The sequence below is a fragment of the Triticum urartu genome, chromosome 1A, assembly GCF_056163025.1.
Source record: "Triticum urartu cultivar PI428250 chromosome 1A, HENAU_Tu73, whole genome shotgun sequence".
Classification (NCBI taxonomy): Eukaryota; Viridiplantae; Streptophyta; class Magnoliopsida; order Poales; family Poaceae; genus Triticum; species Triticum urartu.
Window position 1 is genome coordinate 10670071 of NC_141873.1, and position 16256 is coordinate 10686326.

General features: G+C 43.8%; 1 pseudogene; it reads right to left on the reverse strand.

Annotated features, from left to right (window-relative positions):
- Positions 1-11743: 11743 nt before the first annotated feature.
- Positions 11744-14438, reverse strand: LOC147988303 (putative disease resistance protein RGA3; annotated as a pseudogene).
- Between the last annotated feature and the right edge of the window lie 1818 nt (positions 14439-16256).

Below are 16256 nucleotides of genomic sequence, written 5' to 3' on the forward strand. Positions count from 1 at the left end.
CAAATACTCAGATTATAGATCTTTTTTGAAAATTAAGAGCGCGTGGTATTCTTTTCTCCAGTTGCAACGCACGGGCCCTTTTGCTAGTGAGGGCCTATATAAAAATACAAGAGCAATCCGTCCATAGGAAAACCATCGAGTCCTCCCGGCCACATCGACATCGACAGAAACTTCCACGCCCTGGTTGGACCGCCGTCTCATCGTGATGGAGAGCGCAGCAACACCGTCGGCCATCGCCATGGAGGATAGCCAGAGCATCGAGACTTCGTCGGAGATATCCGTGGCCGACGTCCTGACGTCGTTGGAAAAACTATCGGCCGGCCTGGAGAGAGCTACAAGGTACTTCTGCGTGATCAACAAGGTCGACACCTGGGCTGCTGCGTGCTTGGGGCCGGAGCCGGTGGATGCCGCGGCATGTACCAGCACGCAGGCGGCGCTGCTCAAGTGCATAACCGATCCATCCGGCTGCGACTCGGAGGAACCACAGACAAAGGGGAACTCATTAGCAAATTAATTAGGGCGCTATGTCTAGTTTCATTATGGATACCACTATATTAGGTAGATTAGTTTCGAGTTTCTATGATGTACTACGTAGTAACTACTTTCAGATTCGTGTTATCAGCTTTCGGTACACTTGTCCTATACTCTTGTAAGCAGTTTAATTGCTCAGACATTTTATAGGAAATTTTCAAAAATATACACAGTAGGAACGAATTTCTTCCAGCAGTGTACTTTTAAATAGTGAATATAGATCTTAGCAGCTAATTAAATTCCTGGCGCTTTGCCTAAAAAGCAAGTGAACACCGATTATTCCTTGTTAGCGATCATCCATAAATGTTACTCGCAAGATATTAATTAGCTCAAGCCTGCTGAACTGATCTAGTGGGAAAGCCAGATAAGCTGGCAGCCGGCGAGGTCATCGCTGGCTTGTCTAGGGTCTCTTCGAGGTGCCGTGGGGTGTATCTCACCATGACCATGAATATTTATGCTTGAACGACATGATGATGATGATGCCGGTCGTCGCTTACATACATGCATGGCCATGCTTTTGGGCCTGTAGGCTAGTTGTAGCTTCGATGATCCTAATTAGTAGTGGTTACCTAATTTTGCTCGACCTGCCTATATATGTTAGCAACAACGTGTTGTATCATCATTGCACCACTACTGGAATCTGCTTTGACGCCGAGTTCTCTGATATTTCGCCGAGTTCATCCATGTCGGCTGGCCTCGTTACCTGATTAGCTAGTTAGCGCGCTATGTCTAGTTTCATGATGGATATCATAGTTAAATTAATTTCAAATTTTTATGATGTACTACATAGTAACTACTTTTAGATTCATGTTACTTGTTTCGATATAGTTGTCTTGCACTCTTCTAAGCAGTTTCACAGTTTTAAACCAAAAAATAATTGGCGCAGTGTACTTTTTAAATAGTGAGAGGAGTAGCGTTAGCAGTTAAATTCCCGCTCCTTCGCCTAAAAAATATCTACAGGAATTCAAAAGCCTTTCTAGCTGAATGATGAAAATCCCTCCGCCCCCACGTCGCTCCCTTAGGGGCTACTAGGGAAGCTCAACCCTAGCACCACCGAATGTGCCCCAATCTTGACTCTCCACCTCGTTGCCACCCGAGGGACCACCGTTGCACCACACGGTAGCCCAAGGAGGTGGCGGCAGCCTTGGCTGGTGGATCGACGTCGGTTGTGCAGTGAACGGCGCTCCTCGGTGTTGGCCGTCTTCCTCGGTCGCGGGGTTGGCGAGTTGGAGATGGGCGGTGCTTGTGCCATGGGTCTCCTCGATGGAGGCCGAACTAGATCACGAGCCATCCTTTCGCTTCAACCTTGCCAGCCTCCACTAGATCTTGCCTGTGGTGGCCTCTAGGCACCGAAGTTGGTTGTTTATGCATCGGACAAATCCGAGGCATGCCGACCACGACAACAATGACACCCATGGACATTGCCTTCCTTCTTGTAGGTACCGTCCAGGTTGTCCCGTTTCCACTCCTCCCCGTCGCCTCCTGAGGGACCGCTATTGCACCGCACGGTAGCCCAAGAAGGTGGCGGCAGCCTTGGCTGGTGGATCGATGTCGGCTTTGCGGTGACCGACGCTCGTCGATGCTGGTCGTCTTCCTCGGTCGCGGGGTTGGCGCGGTGGAGGTGGGTGGTGCTTGTGCCATAAGGTCTCCTCGATGGAGGCCGAAACATATCACCAGCCATCCTTCCGCTTCAACCTTGCCAGCCTCCACCAGATCTTGCCTCTGGTGCCCTCTGGTCACCGAAGTTGGTTGTTTATGCACCGACCAAATCCGAGGCGCGCTGACCATGATGACACACCCATGGGTGTCACCTCCCTTCTTATAGGAGACGTTCAGGTTGTCCCGTTTCCCCTCCTCCCCCCCCCCTTCTCGTGTACCCGATGAAAACATAGATGCAGTCTGAATTGGGTGGCAACAACCTTTCGGGCATTGTCACCCCCATGGATGTGCCATCATTGGTGGGCATGCAGTGGACGTGTGCCTTTTCTGGTTGTCTGGATGTGGATGGTAGCTTGGTCGGAGCCCGCCTACCAGTTGCTCTATGTGCAAGGTTGCTCATGTTCGTCTTTTTGGTCATCCTTCGCCCCTAGCCCCTAATCTGTCTGTGTCAGGATCTACCGTTGTGGCGACTTCTGACCAGACGCTTTGGTTGCTAGCTTGTTGTGGGTGAAACCCAGCTAACCCTATGTGACATGCTGCTCGTGGGCGACGTGCCATGTCTAGTTGGGTTGGTATCCCGACCCTCTCGGCTGGGCTCAGGTTTGACCGAGCCGCCTTTCGCGTCCCGCGGGTCGAAGGTGGATATGAGTGCGACCAAACCAGCTAGATCCCCACTATAAAGTCCAAGAAATCCTGGCACAGATGATAAAAGACATTCTTGCATGTCTTCCTTCTTAGGATATGAGTGCGACCAAACCAGCTAGATCCCCACTGACAAGTTTCTTCCTTCTCAGGGTGTTGTAATTTCACTCACCATTTTCTTACAATTTGTACCCTCTGATTCATGTATGTTTGTCACTGTTCTCATGTTAGTGTGTTGTTACCTTGTGGAAGACATTGCTATCACACTTGATCTCCATAGTGAAAAACACATGATCTGCCAAGGGCATTGCTGTTGGAGTTCCTCCTCTTCACTAGACCGTGGCTTGTTGGTTAGGGGTGTCGTGGGGGCTGTTGTTGTGGCCGGCTTGTTTGTCGAGGTTTGGTGGGGTTGTTGTGGTGGCTTTGGGCGAAATCTGAAGTCTTTGACGGGGGTTGATGCCGGTAACAACGACGCCCATGGCTGTCCTTATCCTTTTTGAAGGCGTCTCGGAAGATCTTACCCATTCATCTCCGGTTTGTGGTCATGAGGGCAGTGGAGCTTAGAGTTGACTGGTGTCGGCATTGTTGTTTCCTTTTTTTTAGTTTTTAGGTTTTTGCACGGTTGTCCCTTAATCAATAGCGCCATATTGTGGTTATTGGCATAGTTTCCCTTACAAACCAGACCATTATGTTACTTTTCCCCCATTTAATGATATCAGCAGAGCTCCTGCCTTCCACGTCAAAAAAAGTAAGATTAGAGAGAGCGGTCCAAGTCCATGGCATCACGACTAATGCGTGAAATGGGAATATACTAAGCTCAGCTTAGTCTTCAGCTCAATTTTTCAGATCAGCATGTCATAGCAAAGACACCCAGACAAGAACAATTGAGAAATGGAGACATGTACAGGGAAATTAGTAATGGTGGTGACTTTTTTCTATAGAAAAATCGAACCACTAGTGAAGCAGAAGAAAATTTCCGGGAAGGTTATGAAGCAAATCGCTGGACTGAACAAGTTAATGGAACATGATGTGTTGCGTGAGCATGACAGTTCTGAATCGCCCTTGCACAGCTGGAAGTAAACGGGGGTGTGATGACAGCGACACAGGGAAAACAGTGGTGGTGGCTATATGAAGAGTCGTTGGTCACATAATTTCGCATTGATTTCTTTTCTCAACAATAAGAGTTTACATCAGGAGAAGACAAATGGATGCATGAGTGCCCCTTTGGGCAACTAAATTATATATATGGATTTTTCATTGCAGATAATCACTTCTTCCATCCCTTCACCTTTTCTCCACCTTTTTGCCAGCACGTTATACCTAACCCGGCTAATTCCTTATTAACGAAAGACAATTCACACTTGATTTAGTTGCAGTACATTAGGAGCATCATATCCGGGCACCCAAATAATGGTGCCGAGTTGCCAGTCCTGCAATATATTGTGCAAGCTTTAGATATGATGGCAAAACACGAAATTGTAAGTAGACAGTGGGAAAGGACAATTGTTAACCTCTGGACAATCCACCATGGATATCAAACAGCCACTGGGATTTCCGGTTGGGTCTGAAATTCAGAAAAGCTTTTCAAAGTGAGTATCTAAGAGGACAGTAGTTGGAACCATCGACAACACTATTTTCTAGCACAAGCCAATACAGATTTACAGTATAGTAAATGTTATGATATTTTTGTTTTCCACCAATATTTCAGACAATTTGGAGGTGGATAAAGAGGTAAACAAATTAGTATTCATATCCCACTCACTTATTTGATATCCCAGTCCAGAAGGTATATATAGGACTTCCATACATCTCTAGTCTTGGTTAGGACTTCCTATGAAAACAAAACAGTATGAGCATAGGATATATAGGTATGAGCAAGCCATTCAGCAGATAGTTATCATGTCATATTGAACACGTGACTGCACTACAGAATCATGTGACTATTTGAGTTGCATGAGGAACAAAATGAATGAAAACATTGTGCTTGGCTGTAGGAGAACTCACACTAAAAGAACTGCGAGAAGTACGTAAATGTGAGAGTAGTTAAATGAAAATTGCATTTGAAACCAGTTATAGTCTTGAATGAACCGGAGTCAAGTCATCAACTTTCAAGAAGTAGAGCTTAACATAAATTTTATGTCAGCTAGTTGTGGTCACGCATGAGCGTCACCACTTGCTTGGCCAGGAAGAAGAGAGTAGTTCAGGTCCACTGAATCATGAAAATGTGTGAAATCGAAATTGGTCACATTTATCTTTGCCACATGCCCATTCTTGAAAGTTCCCATCAAAAGAAATTTTCTTATTTTATTCTTTGCCGCATGCCCATTCTTGAAAGTTCCGAGGAGTCTTAAAACCATGATTGCACAAGGACAGAAAATGCATTTACAAGTTGAGCACAAGTTCCTTTTTGATACATCTCTGTACACTGTACACTGTACACACGGGTACAGGATCCGCTATACCCGCCTGTGAAATACCCGCGGTTGTAAACAGCTAAAGGTCAATGGCTCAAACTCAGATTCATTTGGCAGAAAACAGACCCTATGGTTACTGATATCAACCCACCGCAATGCTGAGTGTTCAGCCCCAGTTTAAATTAGCCTGGTCCGTACGAGCAGTGCTAGCTGCCACTTTCCCTTCCTGCATCAATCAGGACAACATTGATTCCACACATGTCAAGAGGATCAAATATATTTTCAGACATTAGAGTAGTGACAGACTAATTGATAACATGATTAATTTCGATTTGTTCAAAGTAATATTAATCTAGTATGGCCATGGTTACGTAACAGCTTCAGTAAACAGCATGTGCAGAGCTAGGCAATGCACAGCTGTAATAGTACTACTTACTAGGCATGCTTGTGTTTGCGAATGACCACTGGTCACTCATCCAACAACCGGACCAAGATCTCTAACCAGTGGACGCTGTTGAAGGAGATAAGGATATTTTGCTTCACTTGACTTGCCGCATGCAAATGTAGCTCGATTCGTTTCAGACATGACTAGCATGTTTTTTTTTTGAAGGTCTATCACTAGCATGTGAATGGGTTGTTGTCGCCGCTCTTACTTGCTCACAGCAACGGGTCGTTAGTAGATGTACTGGGCCTGATTTCTTACTTCACTTGTCTTAATTTCCATGGATGCGCAGAGACAGCTGCAATGCCACTGAAAAGTGACAGCGCGGGCTCTCTCTTGCGCGCTCGGCAAGTGAGCGGTTGGTTGGTCAGCTACTCGAGCTAGGTCATGGTGGAACAATGAACCTTGCTGGAATAAACACAAACACCTGGCGGGCAGGTGGGTGGGTGGAAGCTGACCTCATGGCAGTGCGCGGGTGGTGTACTGTTTCGGCCAGCGAGCAGAACAGCTCGACGGCGGCGATGCGTCTTCACCCTTCCCAGCCATACCGCCTCCGCCTGCTCTCCGTGAGGAGCTCGGAGGATACCTTGTTGTCTAGACCATCTGCGATGGAAGTGAGAAGGGAGTTTAGAAGAGAATGCCAGAGAGGATCAGTGTGGGAATGAGCGAGTACCCAAAAATTTCTCGCTCCTCTCACATGTGGCAGTCAGCGCGCAACAACCTACGCGGCGGCGGCAGCGAGGGCTGGGGATCTGTCGCGTGGGGAACAGCCGGAGAGTCCAATGGTCTATTTTTTCCGAAAGTAATAATTTGACAAAAACGTATCCTAACACTGAGATTAACCAAACTCAAATTTATCACGTTGCAATTTTTGAAAAACAATTTTACAGAGAAGCGGTTATTGCTGCACCGAGGCATCGTGTCGCAACACATGTCTAGAAGCATATGCGTCTTCCTCCTTAAACATTTTGGGCACAAGTCTTTATGCTCCTCGTCGACGGCCAAGATGCGGAAGGCCATGACTGTGACCTCAACTACACCTAAGATCCGGACCATGATGCCCATGAGCAGCATGCGGAGCTTAGGACTGCAGCGTCATTGACTCGTTGTCCAGTGGCACAGACACAGGCTCCCGCTTTACAAAGAGAGTGGCGCGGCGAATGGACTCATACCGCCAAAGAGCGAGATGGCCGGAGGGGTTGGTGGCGTGAAAATACATGCATTTGTTTTCCTCCAATATTTCAGATGACTTGAGAGGGATAGAGAGGGATCAAATCTGAATTCATATCACACTCACATTGGCATCCAAGACCATGGTGTATATATAGGACTCCTATACATCTCTTGTCTCTTGATATCTCTTTTTAGGAAGAAAATAAATAAATTGTGAGCATGGGGTATGTGTTGAGCAAGTCATTCAAAATATGTTTATCTTATCATCTGACTAGACTACAGAATCATGTGATCATCCTGCTTGCATGTTTAGGTTAGCGTCCAATGACACGGTAGAAGAACTTAGTATACATGGTACTTTCATATGTACTATCACTCCAAGTGCGGTGCATCATGAAAGTCACATGAAACATGAGAATTGGTTCATTTTAGCTATCATTTCAGGTCCCTGTGAAGAACATCATATCATCCGTGTGATGGTATTAACTATTAAGCCATGTATTCCAGAGCTTATTAACATTTCTTTATTATGCAAGTACACTGAAAAATATAAGGCCTAATAAATTTATACAAGTGAGAAAAAAATCTTGGGTTTTGGCATTACTTGATTCTTCAGCACCTCTCAAGTTTCATCTGGAAAAGAAACCTGAGATCGACCGGATTAAGTGGATTAGAAGAGATCTCATTAGAATGTAAAAAGAAGAATGAAAGGAAAGGTCCACACTTAAACAAACTGATTACATGCCTTTGTGGGGGGGGGGGGTGTAAAATGGATTGGGGGTAGAGGGCATTTGAGCCAAGACAAATGATAATTAAGTTTTTATATAATTAATAAGACACATAAATTAATCAAAAGTAATGTGCCTAATTAGACCGATTCCAAATATTCCAAAAAAAAAGATCGATGCAAATACACGTTACATCAATATATGTTACGGTTATGTGCAGTCCATACAAACCTAGCTAATTAATGAGATACATTAATCAAGTACGTCGTCGTTTCACACTCCTCTCAAAGATAGTTTCGGTCTTAGGCAACGTAGTTCTGCACGTTCTTGTGGTGTACTCTTCTCCGTCGTAGTATTCCTCGTTGGAGACTCCATCCATTTTGACGATACTCATTTTGTGTCTCCTCAATGACAACACGACTCAGCTTTGTGGAGTCCGTTATGTACAAGCATTCGGCCAACTGTCTTTCATGTCCATCCTGATGATCTTCTTCATATTCAAGTGCCTCTTTGTCATTCCCACCTTCCGGCTCTTCATCAAAAGTGTTTTCCGCTTCTTCATTTGTTGCCCCTCGATATCGGAAACAATATCCTCCTCGTCCTCACTGTGTCTTGTCCACCATATATAAGCAGGCATAAAATCATGTTTGAACAAGTATATCTTCACATTGCTAGTAAAATGGTGGATCAAAACTATGTTTTGCCATTCTTACGTGGACATAATAACGCTATTTTACCCTTTTGATTCATATCTTCCATCACCGTCTTGAAGAATTCATTTATAGTTTGATATGTGCAATCATTGGATAGATCGAGCTGCCAACAAGGGGTATAAGACAAAATATAACCAATGAGGTCATAGCAAATTTTGGCTTCCCCATGCATCACTAAAATGGAACATATTGAGTGCTAGAAATTTGAAGAAACAAAAATTTGATGAAACATTTCTTAACGAAGTTAGTTCTCCCACCTAGAGAGACTAAGATGACCGGGCTAGTCGTTGATTCATCAAGGTGAGAGAGGCCAGGAGTAATGGAGTACTATTGTAGGTCGTGGGCATGTGGGGAGACTAATCTAGAGAGAGGATTTGGAGGAAGGGAGTGGTAGCTATAGGTGAGAGAGAAGCAGCATTTACAAGGCATGAACTCAAAATGGCACCACTAACTATGATTGTATATAACCATTTTCTGCGCTAGTGAATACATTTATTAGATTTCACAGGTGCATTGCTGTAGCAGTTCCCCTATACGAGTTCCCTTATAATTAGTCTGTCATATGTAGGCCACCTGCCAGTGACTAATCTCTCATCTCATCTCATCTCATCTCATCTCTCTCTCTCTCTCTCTCTCTCTCTCCCTCTCTCTCGCGCGCGCGTCCACGAAAAATGCCGGCAGAGGCGGGGAGCTTTGGCGACCAGCAACACAGCTGGCGAGGTCCAATGCAGCCACGGCGATCGTCAGATGTGGCAATGGCGTGCGAAGCTGTGAAGTGTCACACGGTTGGCTCCGGCCAACAATATATTTTTTATAGGGGCAAACACGGTGTTTTTAGGTGATCACCTAAAATATTTTCGGTATAAAGAAGTTGTTGGTGCGTGTTATATATTTGGCAACTTTTCCTAAAACTGGTAGTTTTAGGAGAAATGGAGACAATTGAAGATGCTTTTATATAGGGCAAATGTTCTGATTACTTGCAAAGTTTCATCACAGAATGAAATTCATGGGCGACGTGGCAAAGAAAACAAATTCAATGCTTCACAAAAGTTATTCTCAAAAACAGTTTGGAGTGCGAATTTTATTTTATTTTTCTCACGAATTCCATGAATGCCATTTCATGATGAAACTTTGCAAGCATTCAAAACTTTTGTCAATGTTTGCCAAGAAGTTCAGATTGTTTTGAATTTATTTTCTATTTCGCGGATTTTAGTATTCATATACCGAGCTCATATGAGCTGGAGCTGAGGACATTTACTAGTCATTTTGATAAGAATGATGTGTGATTGGTTTTTGGAAAACAAGTTTTAGTAGGAATTTAGGAAAACCGGTATTACTAACATACATTTTGAGTAATTTTGAGTAACTTCCCTTTTTTTGCGGGTGAAAGAAAGATTTTATTTCATCAATCAGGACATAAGTCATTCTTACAAATATCAGAGACGTCGCCTGGTCCCGTACCCAACCACACCACGGTGTGACCTTCTGTCCGTCCAAAGGAGGCCAGATAATGGCTTGCACCTTTTTGAGTAACTTCCTTTTTTGTACAGAGCTTCTCAAATATCATTTGACCAAAAACTTTGCAAGCACCTACAACTTTTATTCATAATCATTCCCAAAGTTTTATATTTTTTCAAAAATGTTTTGCTATATTTCCTTGCGTGGGTGTACCGAGCCGGGGTGTAGAAAAATCACTCTCATAGGCTTTTAGAAAAACAAGTTTGGGTTCTGAGGAGTCAGAAACGCCGTGGTGTCGATGAAGCCTTCCGAGAACATGAACCCGTCCGCCAAATCCATGCAATTCACAGTCATTGATCGGTTCACACCATGTCGTGGAGGAGCACGAGGTCCGGCAGGTGCCGCCGCTGCCGCTGCCATCCATCCCCGTCGCGGCTAGCTGCTGCCGTCTGTCGCCGTCCATCGTCCTCCGGGCTCATGGTGTTGCATGTCCAGAGCCGACACCCGACGCTGGAGCCTCACGCCATGCATGCGCTAGTAGTTGTACCTGTCCTGTAGACCGGACTAGTCTTTGATTTGTTTTCTTGTCCGCCTAGGTTTAGCCGTACTATGGTCGGTCACGAGAAATACTTTCCAAAACCAACACATATCAAATCCTAGTTGGACCCGACTCGTATCAGCGCGTACGTGCGCCTATAAAAATACAAGAGCAAGCAGATCCATGGGAAAACCATCGACATCGACAGAGACTTTCAAGCCCTGGTTGGACCCCCGTCTCATCGTGATGGAGAGCCCAGCAACACCGTCGGCCATCGCCATGGAGACGTCGTTGGAGAAGTCCGTGGCCGGCATCGTGGCAAATATGGAAAAAGTAACGGCCGGCCTCGAGTGTCCTAGCAGGTACTTCTGCGTGCTGGACAAGTTCGACAAATGGGCTTATGCGTGTTTGGGGCCGAAGCCGGACGCCGCGGCATGCACCAGAGCGCAAGCGGTGCTGCTCAAGTGCATAACCGATCCATCCACCTGCGACTCGCACGGGAACTCCAGCTAATTGATTCATCCACGCCGCCCGGCCTGATCATGAGCTAACTAGTTTGTTTGCGCGCTATGCTTGGCTAGTTTTATTATATGGATATCATAGGTAGTATTATTTCAGATTCGTCTTATTTGTTTCCGGTGGAGTTGTCTTGTACTGGTCTACTCGTGTAGACCACAGAATAATTGTTAGACTTTTTATTATATGAAAAATACGACAATATATGTACTAGTGGAAATTCCTTTAACTAGTGTGTGGAGTAGAGCTAGCAGCTAAATTCCTGCTGCTTCGCCTGGAAAAACGTCTACATGAATTCAGAAAGACATTGTAGGTGATTGGTGAAAAACCCCTCCGCAAAGGCATTGCTCCCTCCGGGGCGACTCGGGCACTTCAACCCTAGCGTAGCCGACCGCGCCCCCAATACCGACTCCCCTCCATGTTGCCACCCGAGAGGCCGGCGGTGCGCCGCATGGGAGCCGATGAAGGTGGCGGTGAGGATCTGCATGCCTTGTGCTTGGACAGGGGGCTTTATCTGTGGCGGCAACCTCGACCACTGGATCGATGTCGCCTCTGCAGCGACCGACACTCGTGGGTACTTGTTGAGTATTGTGATTAGATTGGAAACTTAGGATAGACTAGGAAGTATTGAGACTCGTCGGCACATACATATATATATGTATATATACATATATATATACACACACACATATATATATATATGTATATATGTATATATATGCCGACGAGTCTCAAGCAATAAACAACGATTTCACCAACCTCTTTCTATTCCCTTCTAACATGGTATCAGCCTAACTGATCCAAACCCTAGCCGCCGCTGCTGCTTCAGCTCCGCGCCGCCCCCGGGGCAGTTGGTCTCCATGACCACCACCAGGGGCCACACGGTCCAAACTTATGGTTCGTCCCGCCGGTCGTGTTGACTGGCTGCCCTAGAGTGTATTTTTTCCATGATCCGAAAGCCACTCAATTTGACTTAGTTCCTTAATTGCAACGACACATTCCTTTCCCATAACAGACATTGCAATATCATGCATAAGATCATGGATTTTGCATGTAGTTCTGAAACAATACTGCCCGTGGCCCTTAAATTCCTCTATGTCCAGAAAGAACGACCTTGATGCTAGCTCACTGAAAATATGTTTTCCAATGGTTTTAAGACGATCTTCCTCCTGTTCCGGGATAAAGCCATTTGTGATCCATAGTTGGATAAGCTCCTCCACATTAATCTTGCAATCCTTGGGAAATACATCACAAAAAGCAAAGCACTCCTTCATGTGTGATGGCAAGTCATTATAGCTGAGCTTTAGTATTTGCAAAATTCCAGTCTCATCGGTGCAAATGCTGCTTCTAGATGATAAAGCCTTCCATTCTTCTTCGCTGGTCTTGGTACGAAGTACAGAGCCCAATGCAGTTGCAGCTAAAGGAGAACCAGAACATCTCTTCACAATCTCAGCAACCATCTCGACTAGCTCGCCGGGCATTTCTTTCTCCGAACTGAATGCTTTGCATCAATAATTTCCTTTAAGAATCTATCGTCCAAATAAGTGAGACTGTAGGCTCTATATGCACCCATGATTTCAGCAACTTGTTTATCACGAGTGGTTGTCAACACTACACTACCCATGCCACCATGCAGACAAGCCTTCAGTGTTTCCCACTTATGGAACTCTGTTTTTCCATATATCATCCAATACAAGGAGATACCTCTGCCCGCTGACCAGTTTTTGAAGTCTATCGAGTGGTGGTTTGTATGTATCATCATTCTTCTTGGGAGACGCTTCAACTATACTCTTAGCCAGGGAGTTCACATCAGATGTATCAGATACACAGACCCAAAGCAGCAACTGGAAATGCTTCTAAACTTTAGGTTCATTGTATAGATGTTGTGCTAATGTAGTCTTGGCAAGGCCACCCATTCCAACAATGGGAATAATCATGAGATCTGAACTACTAACTTCACCAAGTAATATATCAACAATATTCTTCTTATCTTCGTGTCTGGATCTGCTGGCAATTTCTTGTGGGTCAATGATAACATTGTCCGTCTGCATCCATTTTTTGGACACAGGCAACAGTGGTCGGTACTTGAACCTAAAGGAATGCATCTCTGCTATGAGGACATAAATGACTTCAGAATCTGGCAAAGCTTACGGCCCATCTTGTAACGGAACACAATACGGTTGTGAGTAGGGAAGAGTTTAATTACATTGAACCCAAGCTTGGTGTAGTGCCCCTTCTTCTTGGCTTCACGACGGAGTGCTTCGTACTTGAATTCGTCGAAGACCTCATTTGCCTCATAAGCCACCGTCTTGAGCTCCTGGAACCAGGCTTTGGCCCCATCTCTATGCTCCATTGCCTGATTCTCGGCGTCGGTCATGGCGTCGAGTATGGCCGGAAGCTTGCGTTTGAGATTCTTTTGTTGCTCCTCCATTCCCTCCATCACCTTGTACTGGCCCAGGAAGGAGTTGGCCGTCTTGTTCACTAGCATGGACACCAGCGGCCGGATCACCATGGCGGCCACCACCTCCACCATTCGAATGCTCACACGATTGGCACTACAAAGGGAAACACGAGCACAGTGTGGAATGGAGAAGAGAATGTTGTGAGCACGATGTGCATTGCTTTGGTACTAATGAAACTGGAAGCCAAGGTGAGTATTGACTTTCTGGGAGCGAAGTCGGTGAGCTCGCGTTATGGGAACCAAAAACAACCATCCAATCTTGAACAGCTCAGCACTGGGCATTCTTTTTGGGCTGATGTATAATAGGACAACCAGCATACCACATTAATAGCTGGGGGCATCTTCATTTCTTATTGAGACAGAACCAGAGCGCAAGATGACACATGCAACTAAAATATTGCAAGTAGATCATTATATTCGGTACTAGTCGTCAACCCGTGCATTTGCACGGGCTGGTCCAGTTAATGCCTATTTGACATGAACATAAAGAAAATACAGTTATTATTATTACCAAATAAGCGATTCAGCTTCCGGTAACTACAGGTTATTTTCTATATTCGCAAGGAGAAGGGAACAATATATTTCATGGTCATATTCTTCTGTACCAAACTTAGCATGTAAGTTATGGCACATATCTTGCTTAATTGTTGCCCTCTAATTAGATTTTTTTCATGCAAATTAGTTTTCACTAATGATAACATGTACGAAATAATGGTCAAATATGTTTAGAACAATGCCACTTTCTAATATGTCATATTTTTTGGGACACAAATTGTACCTACAATCAGCCATAATGATTAATTAAGTTATTTATTACGCATTTTGAAGCTCGTTCCATGGATTTAATTATAAGTTAAATTAATACATGAAAACATGCAGGATTGAAGTATATAATTAAAATAATAATAAGTTATCGTGTGTTTAGCATGCCAAATTAAAGAAAAAATTAGTTAAGCATGAAATTTGACATGACAATTAGTTAAAAGGCATTTAAAAAACAACTGATATGAATAAGAATGTCTAAACTGCATGCGATGTTGTTGCCAACATTGAGAGAAACAAAAAAAATTGTACACACCATGGTCGCACTGATTTATAAGAACATTGGATGGATAGAACAATGGCTCAACTAAATCTCGTTTCAAGTGACAAAATATACTGCAGAAGTATGATCTGTGAAGAATTTTTATTTTAATTCATATACACGAAGGAAAAAAAAATCCTAGAATCTAAAGCAACAAATCATAAATTCATTGGTGAGTTATAAGGTCCAAAGAAAAATTATAATGATAATCGAGAAAAAAAAATCTTAAATAGATATAAAAGAGGTGCACCAACAGACAACTCCTGCCAAGGTAAAATGTAGCAATAGCTCTATGGGCTGGCTACTATAATTGGGCATCCAACTAATTGAATCAATAAAAATTACATGATATGGAGAATACAAAAGGAGTAGTTTAGTACTTCATGGCTAGGCAGAACATATTTTACATTTGATTCTGAGGTGGGAACATAATTTGCACGACAAAAGAGTTAATAACACACTCATATTAAAATAAATGTGAGAAATGTTTCTTCATTAGTAAATATACTATCTTTGATCTAGAAGAATCGTGTCTTTGCTTCAAAAACTCTGATGACTTGGGAAATTGTATGATAACTAAATATATAAGAGATTACAACATCAACTCATCTTAACAATTTATAATCTGAAGCATCCCGTCCTATTTTAGTAAAGGACATATGAGGCACATGCAAGTGAGTCCAGGCTTGTTATCCTGCGCTTTTCGTATCAAAAATAACTGCTAATAATTGGAGAGCAAAAGCCATAACTTAATATGTATATATGATTGCACTGTGGAAGGAATTAGCATCATCCAAGCTAGAATTTATCCAGCCCATTGACAATTCATTTTTTTTAGAAAATGTAATATAAATTTTAAGGACTCCCTTTATATGTGTTCTGAGCTTACAACTGTACATGGCTAAAGACCATATTAAAGTCCGAAGAAGGTAAATATTAATTTACGTACCAGTTTGGATGCATACTGGATCAAGTAGAAAGGAGAACTATCTCCTTGAACGTGCGCCTGCCGACGGGTAGACTGAAGCACAACCCTTGGTGTTTTTGCAAGGGGAATTTGAAGGAACTTGTATCCACTGATGATCTACACACCTACTGCAACCTTGATTGATGCACCGTTGTCCTGTCTGCAACCTTTTCCGGCAAGCAGCAACCAATTAACACACATTTAAAAGATCATGAACTATATTCCAACCTATACCCAGCGAACTACTTCATAATCACTATACTTGATCGCGCTAGTGTATTGGCCACTGCTCGTGATAATTATTTTGTAATACTAATCCAGAACTAAATTACAACATTGTTGAATATCCTTGGAATTACTCGCTCGGGAATGACCTACAGGACGCAGGTTGGCACATCGTTAGCAATAATAATCACGATCCATTAGGCATGACATCATCATGTGCCTTGGTTCCTGTACGTACACATAATCCGATCTTAGGTTATATAGTCAGCTAGTTGAGGCATTAAGACACATTTAGGCTATTAATCTACCAGTGAAGCAATAGAGAAAATTCAAGGTACGTACTTGTGGCCATCCAGCGATTTCTCGTGTGCCTCCGTGTGTGTTTATTTTTCTGCCGGCTGGCCGCTGTGTACATGTTCATGTTTTGGCACTGTAATCACTCACTCGGGGACCTGGAGGACACGGGGGAGGGGGGCACATCTGTGTACATTGTACGTCTATGATTTCTTTATCTTGAGTTGGACTTGGATGGTATGCTATTAGGACAATACATTAGCGTGGAGGCTTAAAATTATTAGTGTGGAGGCTGGAAGTTACATGGTTTAATCTACGCCATTATAACTTGGTCCCACCAGATAAACGGCTCATAATTTCTAATTAACGTGGTAATTTCTAGGGAGTCTCTAATTAGTATATGTATGTACG